Here is an 8,736-nt window from a genome sequence, read left to right as displayed (position 1 = left end):
TATAAATGTACATGGTTGTATATTTAGGTCCCATGCAAGAAATGAGAATGCATTTCAAACATCTCAGGTTATTGTCTTGGCCACAAACATTAAGAAAATTTGGTTTTAAAATTACTGTAAAAAAACTCGTCACAAATTCATGAAACTTGTCATGTTGTCATGACATAGCACATAATTGACATGGTAAAAAATTGTCCATTATGGGACAAGTTTTGGCACAAGCGAGCTTCTCACGGGGAAGCTTTGTTGTTCTCATAGGGAACGCATCACCTTATATGGGCGAAACAACATCAGCTCCTCTTCTCAACTTGAACTTTTCTATAGGCAACATAGACGAATTGGAGTGTCATGCTAAAATATGGAATTATTTAGGGTTTGTTTCACATTATTTATACATAAATTGAGTTTTATAGGCATTTAATGTGCATACTTCAAATTTGAACTACAATCACAACATCCGGTTTGGAAAATCATATAAGTGTAGATGCTGCATCTTTAGGTTCCATGCAAGAAATGGGAATGAATTTCAAACATCATGGCATCTTGGATCGGCTACAAACATTGAGAAGATTGGATTTTAAATTCATGTAAAGAAAAAAAATCATGAGAAATTCATGAAACATGGCGCATAAAGGCATCGTAAGATTTTGTTTACTATTCTAGACACGTTTTTGATATATTTTTCTGTGTAACCAACATTGGGAATATTGGTTTAAATTATAGTAAATCATAAACTCACACAAAATTAAAGAAACTGGCTCGTCATGATACAAAACAAATATTTTTGGTATTTTTTGTGTCAATTTTGGGAAACGGTGCACACATTAATAGCCACGTGCATTTCAGAATAAAGAACTGTCATGTTACCATCGCAAACGGTTGTATTATTTATAGATCATGGGCAATCTACTCCACATTTACATGCTACCACACATCACACTCTTTATTCTCTAGGAGGTGTTGTGCGAGCAGCTGTTTGAATAGGCGGGAGGCATGCGAGCTCGCCTCTAGTGCGCATGCGAGCAGTACGTTGAATGCCCGCTGGCAAGTGAGCCCTTTGACCTCCATATTCGTTCGCCTCTCTTTCAACGTGTCCATCAACGGCGCCTGAGCCATTGTTTAATATGCGTCCTTACTACCCACTCACTAACAATCCTCTCTCTTTGCCTCCAATTCCCATCTATCATCCACACTTCCACCTATGCCATGACGCACAAGGATCTTATGCCACTAGTCTTCCAATTTGGTGAAGTCGACCTCGAGCCGGAGGAGATAGAACATAAAGGCGAATGGGACGTGATGAACATGGCCCTGAATGAGTTGCACGTCGCAGCGGATGCTACCCCGTGCACTCAACAGCAACCATCCCTGCGCCCGTGCTAGCAACCTTTCCTATGAGATTGACGGCCTAGGCGCCAAACTTCATCACGGTGCTGGAAACCGCGGGAATCAACGAGGTACCCACGGACCTGTGCGTGCTCGTGTATGCGCATGCTCTAGCACCTCCTCCCGCATCTGTGCTCCTGCACGCCCCTACACCTATCGCGTCGGTCCCCGAACGCGTGCCCGCAACCACCATGCGGGTGCCCATGCGCGTGAGTGCACCCTTTGCACACATGCCACGTCCGCACGGCTGGACCCAACGCTCCCTTCCCCATGTGCGTGCATGTACTTGTCGCAGCCACTCATCGAATTGGGACACTGCCATCGACCACTTCATTGTAGAGCTGACATCTACTACACAACTTTATTCATATAGACTTTGTCGGGCCTCCAAGCACAGAGTTCTGTAGGATAGTAGCAGTTTACCCTCAAGTGGATGACCTAAGGTTTATCAATCTGTGGGAGGTCTAGGATGAAGATGGTCTCTCTCAAGCAACCCTGCAATCAAATACAAGAAATATCTTGTCCGCAAAACATCCAATACAATGGCAAATTGTATAGGTGCACTTGTTCGGCGAAGAGATGGTGATACAAGTGTAGCATGGATAGTAGATATAGGTTCTTGTAATATAAAATATAAAAATAGCAAGGTAACAAGTAATAAAACTCAGCATACATGGTATTGCAATGCTTAGTAATAAGGCCTAGGGTTCATAATTTCACTAGTGCAATCTCTCAACAATGCTTACATAACAAAATCATATGATCATCCCTCAACGTGCGACAAAGAATCGCTCAAAAGTTCATAAGTAGAGGCGAACATAAGATGAAACTGATGTAGGTAGTAGAACCACCTCAAAATTATCCTTCTGATCAATATATTGAGCTATTCCTATAGGATTCACAAAGATCCCTATAGTTCGTACAAAAATAACACCATATGATACACATCAATCAACCCTAATGTCACCCCGATAATCCAATGTCACCACAAGTATCCGTGGGTTAATTATTTGACATGCATCAGCCAATTTCAGATTCATCATATTGAATCCAACAGAAAGAACTTCAAAGAGTAGCCGAAGATTTCTATCTAAGAAAGTAGGAAGAAAACATGCATCAATCCATGTGCATAGATCCCCCAAAGTCACGAGAGTCCGCAAGTTGATGACATAACATATATCAAGTGAACCAATAGAATACCCCATTGTCATAACTTGTATCCACATGCAAGACATACCTCAAGTGTTCTCAAACCCAAAGTATTCAATTTAACATATGGAGATCTCAAAGGGAAAGATTCAATTCATCACAAAAAGATAACAAGAGACACACACACCATATAATTCAACCATATTAACAAAGCCCATGATACATAAAGATCATGAAATCTCAAGATCACGGGAAAAAGAGATCAATCACATACCTACTTGTACATATCATCAACCCGAGGGTGAACTACTCCCTCCTCGTCATGGACACCACCGGGATGATGAAGATGGACTTCGACGATGATTACCCCCTCCGGTAGGGTCCCGGAACAGGGCTTCAAATGAGTTTTCTTTGGTATAGAGGCTTGCGGCAGCGGAGCAGAAGTTCTAGGTTTATTATTGAATGGTTTCATATATAGGATTTTTCTGAGTTGGAATCACACTAAACGGAGCCACAAGGTGGTCCCAAGCCATCAGGGCGCGCCTAGGGGGGTGGGCATACCCTCTTGGCTTGGCACCAATAGATGGCCCCCTCTGGTGGTTCTTTGCTCCGATATTTCTTATTTCCTCCAAAAAAATCGTCAAAAAGTTCCAGGTGATTTCGACAACTTTTAATTTTTGCAGAAAAACAACACCATGGTAATTGCACTAAAAACATTGTGAGTCTGGGTTAGTTCTAATTAAAATATAAAGTGCACAAAACCATATAAAACTATTGTAAGCATAGGTAAATATGACATGAAAACTTCATAAATTATCGATACATTGGACACGTATCAGCATTCCCAAGCTTAATTCGTACTCGTCCTCGAGTAGTAAAAGATAAAAGAAGCAATTTATGAAGTGTGAATGCTAGCATAGTATATAATTGTGGTTAATGATAATCAAAATCACTTTATAGCATCATAACAAGCAACTTTTTCTCATAAAACTTCTCATGATCAAGTACAATCAATTCACATGTTATGGTTCAAACAATGCATTATCTTGATGCTTAACAACTTGTCTTCTTAGTCATAAAAAAATTAGAATGCATTTTATTTTCAAAAAAGTCTAAGTATGAGCTCCACATACTCAACTATCATATAGTCTTCTATGGTTTCTAATACTCAAAGCATATTTTTGGAACAAACAACATCCATTGAACACACAGAAAGATAGGGGACCTAATGTTTTGCCTCCCAACATACTTATCATGAAGATAATTGTAAACAATAATGGATCATGATAAAATATATTTGACTAGATATATGTGTTTGGATCTTTACCCACCACATGATGCTTGCCAACTAATAGGTTGAGGTTGGAATTGGAAGTTGACTCAAGATGAAAAGTAAATAACATAAAAGTAAATAGATTGTCCTTTCGCAGAGGGAAACAAGGATTTTCAGAGGTGCCAGAGCTCATTGCTTAGATAGAGAGATGAATATATTTTGGTCATGTGTCTTTCCTATAAATGTTACAACAAGGGATTTAAACATCTTCCATGCTAATCACATTATTGACGGTTTCCTAAACAAAATTGAAATTTTACTCCCCCTCAACCATTCAAACACTTTCCATGGCTAGTTGTACCCACGGGTTCCCTCCAAACAATCAACTTTCACTACATGAATCAGACTCTTTGTCGTCTTCCATAACGGACGGCAAAGAGGTGATCCACCAACGGCAAAGGTCTTTGCCATCAGCCTCCTGTCAGCAATGTTCCTACGACTACTTTCGACGGCATATCACCTTCTTTGCCGTCAGTCTTCCTGAAGCGGACGACAAAGACCTTTGCCGTCAGTCTCTGGCTCCGAGGAGACGACGCACATGCTTAGACGGTAGCCAATAGGCAACACCTCCTTTAGGGCTAATGGAGGCTTTGCCGTCTGCCTCCCTCCCTCTCTGTGCCGTAAGTATCCCTCCGTCTCTATGTCATCTGCCTCCCTCCTCTCTGTGTGTCGTCTACCTCCTGTCGGCTCTTTGCCGTCTGCCTCCCTCCCTCCCTTTGTCGTATGCTTCTATGGGCCATCCCTTGAATCATCCCTTTGCCGTCAGCCTCCCTCCCGCTGTGCCGTCAGCCTCCCAAGGCAGCGAACGACAAAGACACTATATGGGCCAGCTGCTGGTGCCCTAGGTTGCACAACTGGGTGCCATGTGGCACCTTTGCTGTCTGCTGCCTCATGGCAAAGGCCTTTGTTGAAGAAGAAAGAGAAGAAACAAGAAGAACGAAAAATTAGCTAAGTATGTCTTTGTTTGGGAAAATAAGCTGAATTGAAGAAGAAAGAGAAGAAGCAAGAAGAGAAGAAGGAGAAGAAAATGAAGAAGAAGAAGGAGGAGGAGAAGGAGGTGTAGAAGAAGAAGAAAAGAAGAAGAGAAGAAGAAGGAGAATAAGAAGGAGAAGAAGGAGGAGAGAAGAAGAAGGAGAAGAAGGAGGGCTCCTTCTCCTTCTTCTCTTCTTCTTCTCCTCCTCCTTCTTCTTCTTGTCCTTCGCCTTCTCTTATTCTTCTCCTTCCTTCTTTTCATTTCTTCTCTTCTCCTCTTCTTGGAGCGAAATTAGCTAAGTATGTCTTTTTGGAGCTAAATGGGCTAATTATGTCATTTTGGAGGAAAACAAGCTAAGTATAAAATATTCATGAGCTAACCAAGGTTCTTATGCCATTTTGAGATTATTATGACTTTTTGGAGCTTAATTAGTCATTTTAATGAGCTAACCAAGGTACTGATGATGTTTTTACCCAACTAAGCTAATTATATCATTTTGGAGTACAATTAGCTAAGTATGTCTTTGTTGGGGAAAATAAGCTACGTAGAAGAAGAAAGAGAAGAAGCAAGAAGAGAAGAAGAAGGATAAGAAAAAGAAGAAGAAGGAGAGAAGAAGAAAAAGAAGAGAGAAGAAGAAGGAGAAGAAGGAGGAGAGAAGAAGAAGAAGGAGGGCTCGAAGGAGGGTTCCTTCTCCTTCTTCTCCTCCTTCTCATTCTTCTTCTCCTTCTTCTTCTCTTCTTCTTCTTCTTCCTCCTTTTCATTTTTCCTAATTCAATCTAGCTTATTATGTCATTTTGGAGCTAAATTAGCTAAGTTATGAACCTAGTGGTTTCACTAACCATTTTGGAGCTAAATTAGCTAAGTTATGAAACTAGTAGTTTCACTAACCATTTTTCCTAGTAGAAATTAAGTAGGAGATTATTATGTTATTTTGGATAAAACTTACCACAATGGTCATCAAGGAGGAGAAACACCGGGGTTTCTCGCGACGGCTTCGTTTGGAGATGGTTGCCCTAGAGAAGGGTCGTGCGATGCCGCCCGGGAGTTATTCTGCACAAAAGATATTTTGCAATGTCTCAGTTAGCATGATGACACTCAATTGTTAATACAAGTTTAGAATGACCATTGAAATGAAACTCACCGTGCCAATCGCAGAGAAGACGGGCATCGGCGGAGGGGCTTGACCGGTCTTCTCACACATAGACTGCACATTCGGTTTTGAAGAGTGAGTCATATTAGTTAGTAATGAAACAGACATTACACACATGATTTGGCTAATGTAAAAAAGAAACTTACCACAATAAACTCGTGCATGGCCAGGTGAGCCGCCTCATTCCGGGCACTCTACTCCTCATTCAACCGAGCCGTGGTGCGGTCCCTCTCCTTAAGAGCAGCCTGAAGAGCAGTCTGGGTTGCCAATCTATCTTTCTCAAGAGGAGCCTAGTTTTCCGCTCTCTCTTTCTGAGGAGCAACCTGCAACACCATTCCTCATTACCACAGTAATGATCGATGGCCACACACACAATGAAATGGATGAAAGTTTTCTGAGTCAGTAAAACTAACCTCGATGGCAAGATCGACTGGCCGTGGATGAGGCGTTATCTCAGGACAAGAGCTCGACTGGCGCGCCTTGATCTCTGGGAGAGTGAGTGGACAACATATTATCCGATCTCCAATGGCTATCAAGCCATGGGGCCTCCCGCCACCAGATATCATCAAAAACTCTGGATCCAAAGGTTCCTGGCTAGGGTTAAAGTCCTCCCCTTTCCAAGCCTTCCTCGTGTGCGTGTATTTCACGAGCTTGTGGTGGGATGAGATGTTGGTCAAGTTATTTGGATCATCCAGGTCAGACTCAGAGAATGCCTTCGCCTTCTTGTAGGAGGCGGTATCGGCCATGCCATAAAGGTCGTACAACTCTCGCATGTCCGTCTCATTGTGATGCGCCTAAAAGGGAGGAACAAAGTATTAGTAATGTGCTCAAGCTAGCACGAAGAATGAATTGAATGAATCATGAAGCAAACCACATACCCAGTTTCGTCCGAACTGAAGTAAGTTGGCGCTGCCTTGATGGTGTGGCACACCAAACATTTGGCTACGCCGATCCTTCGCATTGTCGTCGACGGCTCGCCAGTTGCCTGTGCATATTTCATCCACCAATGCCTCCCAACAATCCATCTTATCCGCACACCATCTCGCGGGAACCTGTAAGTTATTAGAAAGAATTGTGAGCGCTATGCCTATGAATCAAATCAAGAAAACTACGTACAAGGCCTTAAGAATAGGTAATTACCTTCATCTACTCCTCCTTCTTCACATACTTTCCGCGGCACTCCTTCTTCTGCTTGTTAAGACCACGCGTGGCGTAGTAGTCTCGAATAGCCTGCGACCGAGCGTCGTGGAGTAAGTTCTGTAATAACCGCCTACGCTCGGGCTCGATAACCTTGGCCGCCTCCTCCTCATATCCCTCCTCACACCAATAGAACGTCTGCAATCAAACGAGACAACACAGATTAGTACAATAATTAGCTATATTGTTAATTTTAGATTGTGTAAAAGGATAATTTACCCAAAAGCTGTTGATCACCATCTCGGCCCTCGTGTGGCACAAGACACCGTCTATAATCTCGTCTGGCGGGGCCTGCGCAGACTGGTAGTGCTCCCAGGTAAATCCTAGTGTAGGAACCTCACCCTCACCAGACAACGTGACAAATCCCGGTAATTTTTTCCGGGAAAGCACTCCAAGGATGCTGTTCGGCTTGCGGACTCCATGAGGGTGTGTCCATCCCCTATAGTTTGATAAGGTCAATGCATTAGATATTTGAAGAAACTTGAAGGCAGAAGCTAAAATAAGAGTAAATGTACTTACCTATCCCCTTCAGGCTTAATCACCGGCCTCTGCTCGCGGGTAGCCGGCACGACCGGGAGACGTGTACTACCACGCTTGTACACGGTGGCCCCATCCACCTGCACGTCACCCTCACTATCCGTAGACTCATCCCCGCCATCAACAGAACGGCCACTTGGACCCTCGGTCCAATCCGGCACCTCGGTCCGATCCGGCCAGGCACCCCATCCGGACATCTCCACGTCGGCCGAAGCCTATGTGGCAGGAGTCTCCTGGGACGTAGCCTCAGGAACCGTAGTCTTGTGGGACGAAGGTACCTCGATCCGAGGCCGATCCTGGATCGGAGTCTCATGGGCCGAATGCCCGTCCACCCAAGGCTCCTGGATCAGAGTCCCCGTAGCCTCCTCCGCAAACGGGTCCACCATAGTAGTCATGTGCTCGGGTGAATGAGCTGGTAGTGGTGACGAGGACAACACAACAGTCCGCCTACCTCTTCCGCGGCCACCACCTCTCCCTGTACCCTTCCCCTTCTCCCCTACCCGACCAACACCTCTCCTAGTGGGCAATGCCACCGACGAAGAAGCACCCACGGGTGGTGTCGTCAGATAGTCTGCCAAGACTCTACAGAGAGATAGGGGTGGAACGGAAGTACCACCCCTCGTGCGGGCCGCCGAAGAAGAACCCGTCGAGCGATCTGTACCCGCACCCACCATCTTTCAACACCTGCTGACCTGACATAATAAAGATTAAAAGAAATTAGTACAACATAAAAAATTTGAATAACTGACATGAATAATAATAATATGTACATATATAACTTAAGTTAGGAATCTTACAAACTAATAATCATCATACTTAAATGCATCATCATCATCACTATCAGGCATGTCTTCATGAATGATGTGCTCTTCGGGTTCAACGTCATGAAGTTGTGCCAGGCCTTTCTGTAATCAGTCAAGCATTGACAGGTCATCCGCATTAGTAACCTCTTCTAGTTCCAGCTCTACTGGTTCCGGCTCAGGGGTGAAGTCCAATTCATTGTCGTTGTCT

The sequence above is a fragment of the Hordeum vulgare genome, chromosome 7H (assembly GCF_904849725.1).
Source record: "Hordeum vulgare subsp. vulgare chromosome 7H, MorexV3_pseudomolecules_assembly, whole genome shotgun sequence".
Classification (NCBI taxonomy): domain Eukaryota; kingdom Viridiplantae; phylum Streptophyta; class Magnoliopsida; order Poales; family Poaceae; genus Hordeum; species Hordeum vulgare.
This window is presented reverse-complemented; position numbering follows the sequence as displayed.